Here is a 12,127-nt window from a genome sequence, read left to right as displayed (position 1 = left end):
CATCCATTTTAAAGTCTAAGCACAGAACCATGCCACTGAGTGGCCTTGTCTCTAATCTTCGGTTCAGCAGAGATCTGAGCAAGCCAAAAAAATCATGGCCAGAGGACTGGCCTACCCAGCAGAATTATTTATGGCTCACTGTGTTTATGACCTAAATCAGAGCACACCCGTTTCAAAGCAATGTACATAAAAAACAATACTTTTTGGTTAGGAAGCACATCTCTATGGGACAGTCCTGTGGAGTGGAAGTGCCTGATTTGAGATGTTGGCTGTAGTGGTACCGCTATTGACTTTTCGACTGGAGCCCCATCCACCACCATGACTGTCAACTAGCCGGATTTAGATGTTGGTGGTCCTGTAGGCAAACGTCCGCGTTGACTGCTCCAGAGGGAAAAGTGGCTGAAGGCAGGAATCCAGCCACCTTTCCTGCTATGCAGATTTGGAAGTGGCCTTACAGGCCTCCATACTTGAGTTGGCAGATTAGGGGGGAAGTGAGGTTCAAATTGACCTTTTCCTACGATTCCACTTCCATTTTCAACTGGACACGACTGGACAAGACCTGCTGTCGCTGCTGCCACTGCCCCATGGAGAAAACACAACCCCCTCATCTGCAGACCCGGAGGTAGGGACGCACCATTGTCAGGGTATGTTAGGTGGGAACTGCACGTGAGGTCAGGACCACTGTAGGCATATACATGTTACTGTAATTTTTTTAATCACTGTGACATGCATATGTCTGGAACACGTGGGTCAGACATGGATGAGGACAGGCTGACAACACGCATATCGCGTACATACACACGTCATTGGGGTGACATTATTCATTGCCAAATGAATGGTGACACCCCAGTGACGGTACAATCACACTTGTCAGTGGTGTCCATGTGAGCCCATTGCAAGGCGATGTGTAGTGGTAAGGTTTTGCTATCTGTTGTGTATGTGAGTCAGTATGTCTATGTGTATGTGAGATTGGATTGGCTGGTTGAAGTGGAGGGAGCTGGAGTGGGTGATGTGGTTGTGTTGGTATGTGTGTCACTTGCATATGGGATCTATGTTGTGTATGTTGTGTTGCTCCGTGCAACATTCAGGTGAGTGTTGTGTGGCTGACACTGTTGTGATGTGTGTGGCTGTGCCTCGTGTGAAAGTGTTTGTGTAGCTGAGTGTGTTGTTGTGTTGGTTGTTGCAGTTGTGTGTGGGTGCAGTGTCAATAGTGTGTGTATGTTTTGTCATGGATTAATGGCAGTGGGTGTGTTCGGTATGTATGGGTTGTGTGGTGTTGAAATGGCAGTGGATGGTGATGTGTATATATCGTGTGTTGTGCTGGGGGAAACATGGCTAAGGAGAGTGTGTGTGTGTGTGACTTACCTGTATTTCATAGCCACTGCCATTGTCTGTTGTCCATTGGGTTCAGCAATGGGCTTCCTCTGTCAACAGTCCTCCGGTATGACACCACCTGCACAGCTGAAACATCTAATTACCGTTGGTGGGAACCCACCTGCGTGACAGCTAGGAAGGGCGATCTGTCATGACGGTCTGGGCCTCAGCCGCAATACTTTGAAATCTAGCGGGCGGAAAATCATTGACTTGACAGACTTTTTTCGGGTCAGCTTCCAACATAGCTTGGCAGGAAGGCCGTTAAGATCAAATTCAGCCCTTAGTTTGGAGGAAAAGATAAATGGCAGCATACTGTCTCTCTGTTGTGGATGTAGATTCGTCGCAGAGGGTATGAACTGTACTGGACAAGCAAGGGAATTAGGTACTTTGCTACATCTTTATGTATGTACACATAACTCACAGGCACACAGGTTTGTCCCACTTTGCAGAACTCTGTTTCAAGCAATGTGAAGTTTTGAGGGTGCTAACCCATTACCTGCGAAATCATCAACACCTTGACTGTGCTTCATAGCAGTCAGCAATGTATGTGCTGTACTTACTGTTTTCCTCCCTCTCGCTTAACTAATTACTTTACATTTGATCAAGGTTACCATTTGAATCTCATAAATACTTTCTTATGCTGTGTTCCCACCTCCTCTAAAATAAACCAGCCAAATGCCACTGAGTTTCTTTATTTTATTTTATTCATCAACAGCTTGTGTCTAGTGCACACAATAGTTCTCTGTTTGCTGTCAATGGGGGCATTCATTTTTCAAAATCTTTTTTGACTTATAATTGATTTTGATATTAACAGCAATTACCATCCATACAAGGCTTTGTTTGGGTAGACAAACCTTTCTAAAAATAGCAAGAGAGTTGCTTGAAAACATGCATTCTTTGGTCTTCATCTGACTAGTGAAAAACACACTCATTTGCTTACTCTCTCTCTCACTCTCACCCTCAGCTCACACAACATGCCTTTCCCATATCCACACAAACCCTTCTCTCACACACCATTCGATTCCCTCAGGATTGTGTTCATTTACAAAGTTGAATTCTGAAAGACATCTCCGTGCAATCGCAGGCTTGGTCCGATCACTCTTCTTTTGCTGTTATTTTGATCTTGCAGTACTGTTTGCAAACAGGCCAGACTTCTAGGCAACATAATAAAACCTCCAAACTGTACAGAACCTCTGTGCCAACAACAAAGAAAAGAAATCTCATTGGATATACTTGCCCCCCAAGATGGGAAAAAAACCAAAATGAGGTACTTAAAGTAAAAACAAGGTGTACAATATTGAATTGGCAGAACTGAAATAAGCCTTCTGTAAACTGGAAGAATAATGGCTGAGATCTTGGTTTGGTTCTGAGAAGACCTGATAAAATCTACACAGGCAGTTGTCACAATGCAACCAAGAAAGCAAGGAGCCTCTCTTAACTAAATGTGTCAACCTATGGCAGCTGCCACCAATCAAGGGTGGTGGGGTGGGAGCTGGAGGACTGTTGGTGGGTGGGGTTAAAAATAATAGTAAAAAAAAAACCTACCTGCCTGCTGCTCCCAGCCACCTGGGACCAGGATTGCCCTGAGCGGGCTGGTTTCACGCTCGCTCAGGCACCAGGATCCTGTGCCATTTCTCCAGTCCGTCTGTGTAACACAGCTGGGTTTGAGAAATGTAAGTGCGCATGTCGGTTTGGTCATCCTAAGACGGCCAGCCAAACTGACATGCGCACATTACATTGCCCACCACTCCTACTCCCTATGGCCCGGCCCGGCCCGCCCTAGATGTGCATGGCTCAGTCAGACAGTGACAAATAAAATATAATAAAGTTATTTTATTATCATTTTATTTGTCACTGCCTGACTGAGCGGGGGGGTGGCTCTACACTTACGGAGGAGCCACCCCTGGTGTTGACAAGGCATAATTTTCAAGCAAAGAAAACCTTAAGCATGTTCAAAGAATCCTCCTGGCTCTCTGTTATTTAAAATTTTTAAAAATGTACAAATTTCATTGTGACTAATGGACCGACCTCCTCCCTTTTCTCTCCATGGATAATAGATCTGCATAGATATCACAAAGCTCGCTCGAAAAAAAACAAATAATTAATTGTTACATATGATGCATGGAGTATATTGATTATCAAGCTGTTAATTTTAGAAGCTGACATCACTAAACTTAGAAAGGCATCCCTGACAAACATTGATGCCACATTTTCTTTAGAGAAGAGCATCTTTTCTTGGGCTGTCTTGGCCTTCTGGTCAATCTGCTGTACATCTGCTCGGACGATAGACACATCCTCTGCGACATGGCCACTGAGATTTTTCTGAGTATCCCACGTCAGAGAAGGAAAACATTTAAAGGTGAGTTTCATCAACACAGAAGTAAACCTTGCTCCCCACATCAAAGGAATGACAGTTGCTGTTAGTATTCAGTTTTCCATGCAATGGGGACTCTTTCCAACACAGGGGTCACTGACTTTGTTGCACACTTGTGTGATGGGCTGCACTTCATGGTGGCCTCTTTTCTGTTGACACAGGGGTCGCCGACTTTTGCACAGTTGAGCATCCAGCTCAGACTCCTGCACGGTCATGACCAGACCAGGCATCTCACACTTTGCTCACCGGGATCCATTTACCTAGATCCCTGGAAGTTTTTGATCTCAACAAGTGCTCTCCTACTCCTCCTCCTCCTCACAGCGTCCACTGATTTTGACACACTGACAGAATGCTGGTGCTTCAAGTTCAGGGTAAGTGGTCTTGACTTCCTGGATGATAGCTTTTCACCCAGCAGGGAGACTAGCAAACCCTTGTCACGAGTCCTGGTCCTGAGTCCAGCAGCTAGAAGTCTTGGGGATCATCTGTCTCCTGAAAAACAGTGTTGTTGAATAACTTGTGAGTCTCATGCTTCCACCTTTATAGTCCAACGTCAAACACAAATGTGATTTAGTGTCTGAGCCCTTGAAATTTAGAAGGTGGGTGTCAGCTTTTTTTTTAAAGTGCTCTCTCCTTTGCTCTGCCCTAGGTCAAAGGAACGGAGGTGTGGCTCCACATCTGATTGACCCACAACACAGGCCAAGAGATTAACTGTGATCACACCTAGCTGTCATTCTCCCCTGAAATATGCCTCACAAAGTTTAAAAAGGCTTAATCCTTCCGCTCTGTCAAGACTCCCTGGTCCACAGTGCCAAACTTATTAGTCTCACCATCTCACTGACATTGAGCACAGGCCTCACTGACCAGTAACTCTTTCTGGAATCAAAGATACATTGGATGTGCACAGAGGATGCTTAGCTTCCCTGCCTTCAGTATGTTTCCCACCCCAGCCCTCAGGATTGTCAACAATACACATCTTTCTGTCTGTGTGTTGCAGTCTTCACTTCTCCAAGCCTCTCCAGGTCCTGTGCTTTCGAAATGGAACCCACAGGCCTCCATTTTATGCACCATACACAGGTAGGTACATATCTCAGCACAAACGTATCACACCTAGTCTCTCACTACACACAATCCATGGAGACCAAAGGTGAGTTAAATACACAGCCATGGAACTTTATATGAGTGGGCTAGTAGGTACTACTCCAGTGATACAGGTAAAAAGGCCTAAAAAATAAACACTGAACAGGAGGTACCTGTTCCAAAAAAGTCTATTATTTGCAATCATAACCACAAGGTAGAGCAGTTGCTAGCAAGTTGTCGATTGGCAAGACACTTTTGGTGTGAGAATGTAAGGTTCAAGCAGATGACTAGCTCTTTTCGCTGAACGTTAAGCTGCGATGCCATCCACTCAGGGGGAAGTCTATTACACCTCGGGGCTTAATTTGTGATGAAGATAAATGTAAGCATTCTGAAGCTTTTTGCAGCCCACTACCTGTCCTGGTGAATGCCGGGGTTGCCAAATACCAAGGCTCCTTATTATTGATTTTTCTTTTTCTGCCTTTCTCTTGCTTTGGGTTCAAGTCCAAGGTTGAGATGTAAGCCCTATTCCCCAAAAATGAGTGCGATTGCCCACCACCTGCAGCCGCCAGCACAAACAGAGTGAGTCTAACTAGCACCCTTAAGGCTCATTGAACCGATGATGGAGTCTGCAAAAGCACAATCAAGGATTGTGCAATTGGTTATCTAGTGGATGGTTTTGCTTTGGGCATTTGATGGAGCAGTCATTTTAAGTGACCTCTTTTACCCTTTTCCTGATTCTTGGCTACTCTGTCGCACATATGTATGACTATTGGGGCTAGTTTTTTTCCTTAGGGTCTCTTGTAACAGTATTTAAAAAAAAAAATTTTTAAGTAAAAAGTGTTAGTATGTGTTTGATAAGAAGCTGAGGAAAGCATTTTTGGGATTGATTGTATTTTCTTTTGTTAATACCTTTGATACCCATGGATGAATCTGCACAAAACTTTCTTAAGAATAGGCTCTGCTGTTTCGGGTTTGGGAAGCCTAAGTTATATGCAGATTTCTAAAGGCAGGGAGGTGTGGGGGTCAAAAGTGCAGCGTATCTCAAATTTAACTCCCATAGAAACGATTACTTTACAATACAGAAAAAAAAGATATTGAACAGAAATAAACCAATATTAGCATGAAACTACTCAGAGAATCGTTCTGTTCACTAGTGTGTGAGAAATCATTGTTATAAAATGTGTTCCATGGTCTTGAAAGGGTTAAAATCTTAGAGCTATCTTGAAACGGAAAAGGTGTTTTATTGGCTTAAAACTGTAGCATCTTTAGACAAATTTGCACAAAGTTTGCCACTTGCTTAACATGCTTAGCTTACTCAAATATATGCAGATTTATCAAATGGGAGCAAAATCATATTTCCTAATAACTGTAACAACCTTTGACAAATCCACATGAAGCTTAGCAGACATGTAGAATGCTTAGGTTTCTCTGGGTATGGCATGTGTCATACAGTACCATCATGGAAGTGAATATAAAAGGGAGGACATACTCAGGAAAAAATTCAACTGAATGTCACTGGCATGGTTTCTTTGTCCAGGGCAGATTAGTCTGACTTCCTGTTCATGGGCTGTTTATTTCCTAATTATGGCCGAGTGGGCACAGTGTGTTTTTTTACTAATGACGTTGGCGCTGTTCAATGAATCTGCAGGTTGTTTGGCAGGCTGTTAACATGTTAAGACCACTGTAGGAATGGTTTCACGCAGAAGGGTGGAAAGGAAAAAGTTTGGAAGTATGGATTAAAAATATTTTATTTACTACTGACTTTGACACAGTTTTACAGATAGGCACAATATTTGGCAGACACTTTCCATGTTTAGCCTACTCTTGATATTGTGAATTTCATGGAAAATCTTTAAGGGGGAGCTTGAAGGAGACAGTGTCAAAAACAGTGTTTCCAATTTTTCCTCTTATAAAATGCTTTGCTGTCTGCTACATGAAAGGCATGTTGAATCTGAGAGAGACCCAACAAAACCCAATTATATTCCTTCTCGACCTTGAGGGAGGGGACCACAGCAAGAAAATTCAACTTATAGACTTTATAAACCAGGTGGGTAAGGTATCTGATGTTATCTGCTCCCTGGCTATGGTCTCTACATTTGATCTGGGTTAATTAAACTGGGGAGCATGTGATTAAGCATTGGGCAAGTATTTTAATGTAAAGTTTTGCAACTGTGTTTAAAAGAGCAATTGGGTTGTACGACACACACTCAGTTAAATGTTTGCCAGATTTAGGGATAAGTGTGATCTCAGCTTTGCACATTGTAGGGTTGAGACTGATCTGGTGTGTGAAAGAGTTAAAGAGTATGAGCTGGTAGTCCTTCAGGAGATGGAAAAAGGTTCTGTAAAAGACCAATGGAAGACCAGGTAGTTGAGGTAGATTTACCTCAAGCAGTGTGAGATTTAGCTTTATGAAATCAGATTTTCTGAACAAGGAAGGTGCCCACTTTGTCATAGAAATGCTGTTTAAAGATCAGCAGGGTTCGTTTGGCTTGATTTGTTTAATGTGTTCTCATCTGGCCTCCCAAAACAGCCAGTTGTTTGCTGGTGCTTTTCGATGGGTGTTGCTTATCAACTTATTCCAAATCTTGAATTTCCGAAGTTACATTTTGCTCGATCAGGTGTGCTTCTCTCTCTTAATATCTTGATGGCAGTGATTCTGCATCTGATAGAGACCTTGAATGCATCCCATAGTTTAGGGGATGTGTCAGGACCGGAATTGAGGTCAAAATATTCTTTAATCGCCTCTTGTATTGTATCTCTATCTACCGGGTCTCTGTGAATGCGTGGGTGCAAATGCCAATGTAGGGTTCACCTGTGACTATGGCCTGCTGGTAAAGGCAATATGTGCATGATCCAAAATTGAAGTATCAGAGATTGAGATGAATTCTAGTGAATGCAGGAGGGTATTGGTGAGGAAGAGATAGTGCAAGAGTATGAATCGAGTAGAATGAGAATAGAATGGAAATCTTTGAGGCCAGTGTGCATATAACACCACGCATCATCCAGATCCAGCTCTCTGATTTCCTTCTTTAAGAAACCTGACATAGCACCCATCTCCAGGTAGGAGTTCAAGTTCCTATCCACTCCTGGGTCCCAGACAAAGTTGAAATCACCTCCCACAATAATGTCTCCCTTAACATCTTATAGTGCTCCTTCGGTACTGGGTGGAGGAAGGGATCTTGTGAGGTATGAAGAACATAAATGATCAGCATAGTCAAAGTCACCAATTAGGGATAGTAAGTAGTGTGGAGGTGTCAGAAAGCAAAGCTCACAGCAGAGAGGGAACAGGTGAGTAACAGAGAATAGGGGTTGCGGAGAAATTGGACAATTAAAGCCATCCAGTCCTCTTCCGTCCCTGGCCACTCACAAGCCCCCTTCTGGTCTGCTTAATTCATAATCAATGGTAAGTCTGCTGCTTATCATTTGTATAATGCAGAAGGGCCTTCTTGAGATTATTTGCTTTTCATGCTTTTCAAATGTTGAATGACATCAGCTTTTGCTGACTCAGTCTATCCATACTCCCACGTGGTCTGAGCCTGCGACCTATTTATTACATGTCATTCAGGACACAGTTTGTAGCCTGTATCTACAGGGGGTCTAGAGTTAGACCCATGATTGTCTTAGCATCCGTCAAAGACAGGAAGAAACGTTTTCTATCTCTGAGTAGATCAGAATGAAATGGTGGCCCCATTTGTATTGGAGTTTGCATTCACTTAAAAAGTTTCTGTTCTGATGGGGCAGAAAGTCTCTGCTTTTTTTTAGAGAAATGGGGGAGGGGTCCTGGAATAAAAGAATTGTGGAACCTTTGCAAACCAAGTCTGCTCTCCCTCTAGCCACCTTTATACTGGGTTCCTTATTTGTGAAGGAGTGTACCGTAGCAGCTATGACATGCCTTGGAAGTGCTGCAGATCCTCTGCTGGGTTTCATAGTGATTTCAGTGTCTGGAGTCTTCTCGCATCATTGGTGGACAGACCACAACATCAGGGTTAACCATTTCCATTCCCACTAGCAGTCAGCTGTTTCTGTAGGATCAGCTTACTTATTCCCTCCTTGATCAGGTAGGACTCTGCAGGCATTCCAGGACAAGGAAGGCACTTCTTCGTCCAGGTAAAAACTCAGGTAATGTCCACTCACCTTTGGCGCTGGCTGTAATGCAGACTCCAGCTTTTATAGTGCAGTAGTCATCTGGATATTCTCCCTGCAGCATGTCCTCCTTGAGCAGAGATAATGTGGCACTGGAAGAACAAGGGGGTCTGCAGCTCCCACCTTTATACAGATACCGCAGTCAAGGGATGAGTATTGCCAGTCTGCATTTTCATAACCGGTTTGGGTCACTTCCCCAATTGTGTGCCCTTCTCAGGCTGTCCTCCAGACTCTGCCTTTGTCTTGAGTGATGTTCGTGACAGCAGGTTCATCCCCAGGCTAGAGCACCCACACAGAGGCACAAACAAATGAGCAGTCAGTCTGCACCTGAATTCCATAGCCACATCTGACAGATCACAAATAGACACAAAATGCTAGTATAGCGTGAGCCTGGGTCTAAAAATTCAATAAGAATTGACAATGCCAGTAGGTCTGGCTTTAAAGGAATGTTGTAATGTGAAGCATTACAAGTAAATAGCATGGGAATTAATATATATGTGTGTGGGAGTAAAGTTTAGTTGAATATAATTGGTATAGGTTAAAAAGTCAAATAAGAGTTGCACTGTGAAGCCAGTAGGTGAACAACTACCCTCTTCCGTGTTGCTGCCAGAGAAAGTCAAACACCATATTTTATCTAGTTATCTAAGATACTTTTACAGCATTACAGTGTCTTGTGTGTGCCCTAAAAGTTCAAGCTTAGGCAGCAGGATAAATAAACAAATAATCACAGCTGTCAAGCACTTTTTTTGTGGAAGCACACACCTTCTGCCTGATTAAGACATGTACTCCTGGCGCCCAACAAGGCAGTGGGACAGGTGAAGGAGCCGCCATGCCTGGTGCGGAGGGAGGCCAAATTCCTCTTGGAGCCATCCAAATGGCTTCAGGTCACAATCAACAAGGAACTGGTCAAGGCTGTGGATGGCCGCCATGGGCCCTTGTGTCCAGTTAAGGGTCTTTCCATCAATATGTAGGCAGTCATTGACCCAGATGGGGGCCAGCAAGTGGAGGTAGGGGTGTATATCGAGAAGACGATGGGCCCTGAGCCAAGATTTGTGCATGGCCTTGAGCATCGGGTTGGTTCGGTGTGTGGGAGGGGAGTATCCTTGTATAGGGGATTAAGACCTCCGTAAATTGAAAGTTACAGTCGTAAATTGGAGACCCATTGTGGTGGGTCCATCATCTCAGGGGGCATGTATGCCATTTGCAAAAGGTAGAGGGCCGGGGTGTATTGTTCTATCAAGGGGAGTCCCATACCCCATGTGAGGGGCGTGCCATGAGCTTAGCAGATGCTAAGGGGGGATGGGAGGATCCCCACGCAAAGCCTCGAATTTCTGCGTCTATAAGTCGCAGAGTCCCCAGAGGCACCAATAGGGGGAGTAAGCCCAGTACATAAGTAAATCGTGGTAGTGTGACCATCCTCACTGTCTGTACCCTGCCTCACATGGATAACCCCAGGTGCGACCACTTCCTCAAAGTCTTCTTTCATACAATCTAGACCCCCTGATTACTCAATCAGGGGGTCTAGATTATCTGTCATCATGCAGTCCAGCCCACTGTTGAGAATACCCAAGTACTCAAGGTGAGACAGTGGCCATTGGAAAGGATAACTATGAATGGCCCCCTCACAGTGGCGGTTGAAAGGGCCAATGCTTCACTTTGGTCCAAGGTCATCCAGAATCTGGACCTGGTCGCAAAGTCGTCTTTGATTCTCGGGAGCGCCAGCAAGTAGCTGCGTAAGTCCTGCAAGGTCAGTAGGATATCATTTGTATACAGGTAGAGTTTAGGCATCCAGCCCCAGAGGGGTATACTGCTGAGGATGGGCGATTGGCGAATGTTTGCCGACAGGGATTCCAGAGCCAGCAAGAACAAAAGTGGCGGGAGCAGGCAGCTTTGCTGTGTTCCCCTCTGGATTGAGAAAGGGTCGTCAGGAAGCCGCCACCGTTGACTTGGGCCGTAGAGTGGTCATATGGTAAACGGATTTTGGCTATGAATTGATATCCTAGTCCGAATCTGCACAAGGTAGGGAATAGATAGCCTCAATCTATGTGGTCGAAAGCCTTTTTGGCATCAAGGGATAGTGCCGTAGCTTCATTCGGTAGGTCCGTGGCCTCTCCGAGGGCATAAGATAGGGTGCAGAGATGGTTTCTAGAGGTGCGCCCCAGCACAAATCCCACTTAGGTGTGGTGCATCAGGGATGGCATGACCTGACGGAGGAGGACAGCCAGCACATTGGTGAGGATTTTGATATATCCATTCCGGAGTGAGATGGGCCAGTAGCTTCCGAACAAGAGGGGATCCTTACCTGGTTTGGGGAGGACTGCTATGACTGCCCTGTTGGAAATAGGTCCCAAAGAGCCCATCTGAACAGCCTCCCGAAAGGCATTGTGGAGGAAATCAATGACTTCTTCACTGGGCCACTTACAGAATTCCACGGGGATGCTGTCGTCCCCAGGCGCCTTGTATTATAGGAGCTTTGATGTGGCTTGCGCTATCTCGGTTTTGGTGCTCGCACCCTCCAGTAGGGCCCTGCCCTCCTCCAAAAACAGTGTGCTCTCCAGGAAGGCCTGCACCTAGATGATGTCGGCTACCATTTCTTGAGTGTAAAGTGTTTGGTAAAAGGCTGCAAACTCATTAACAATGTTTTGTGGATGGGTAAGGATAGTGCTGCTTGACGAGTGGATGACGTGACTTGCCTGCGCTGCTTCCATTTGACGCAGTTGGCCCGCCAGCAAGCATCCAGCCTTTTACCCCTGTTTGTAGTGGTGGTCTTTCAGGTGCAGTAGCGCATACTTCGCTTTAGATGTGAACAGTTCATTGAGAGCTACTCAGGCCTGTTCTAGTAGGATGCGGACAGGCACTGTGGGGTGGGCTGTGTATTGGCGGGTGAGGGATGTAATGTCAGTTTCTAATTCTTTTTAGTGGACCACCCTTTGTTTGTTAGCCAGTGCTGCATCTCGCATCATTTGCCCAATATGGTTGCCTTTGCAGCTGCCCACAGCATCCTTTGGGATGCGACTGAGCCCTTGTCTTCCTCTAGATAAGTAGAGGTATGCGTTCTCAGCCGTGATTTGCCCTGGAGGGTAGCACTTCACTGATAGGCGCCAGGGTTTACGACCCTGGGTGATAAGACCTATGTCTACAGACAGTAGGATGGGAGCA

At 45.0% G+C, this 12,127-nt stretch overlaps 1 protein-coding gene across 1 annotated transcript in view; it reads left to right on the top strand.

Annotated features, from left to right (window-relative positions):
- Nucleotides 1–12,127, top strand: part of FBXL2 (F-box and leucine rich repeat protein 2) — a 403,194-nt gene that overhangs the window by 86,752 nt on the left and 304,315 nt on the right. The window lies entirely within an intron of this gene.

The sequence above is a fragment of the Pleurodeles waltl genome, chromosome 2_1 (genome assembly GCF_031143425.1).
Source record: "Pleurodeles waltl isolate 20211129_DDA chromosome 2_1, aPleWal1.hap1.20221129, whole genome shotgun sequence".
In the NCBI taxonomy this organism is placed as follows: Eukaryota; Metazoa; Chordata; class Amphibia; order Caudata; family Salamandridae; genus Pleurodeles; species Pleurodeles waltl.
This window is presented reverse-complemented; position numbering and strand designations above follow the sequence as displayed.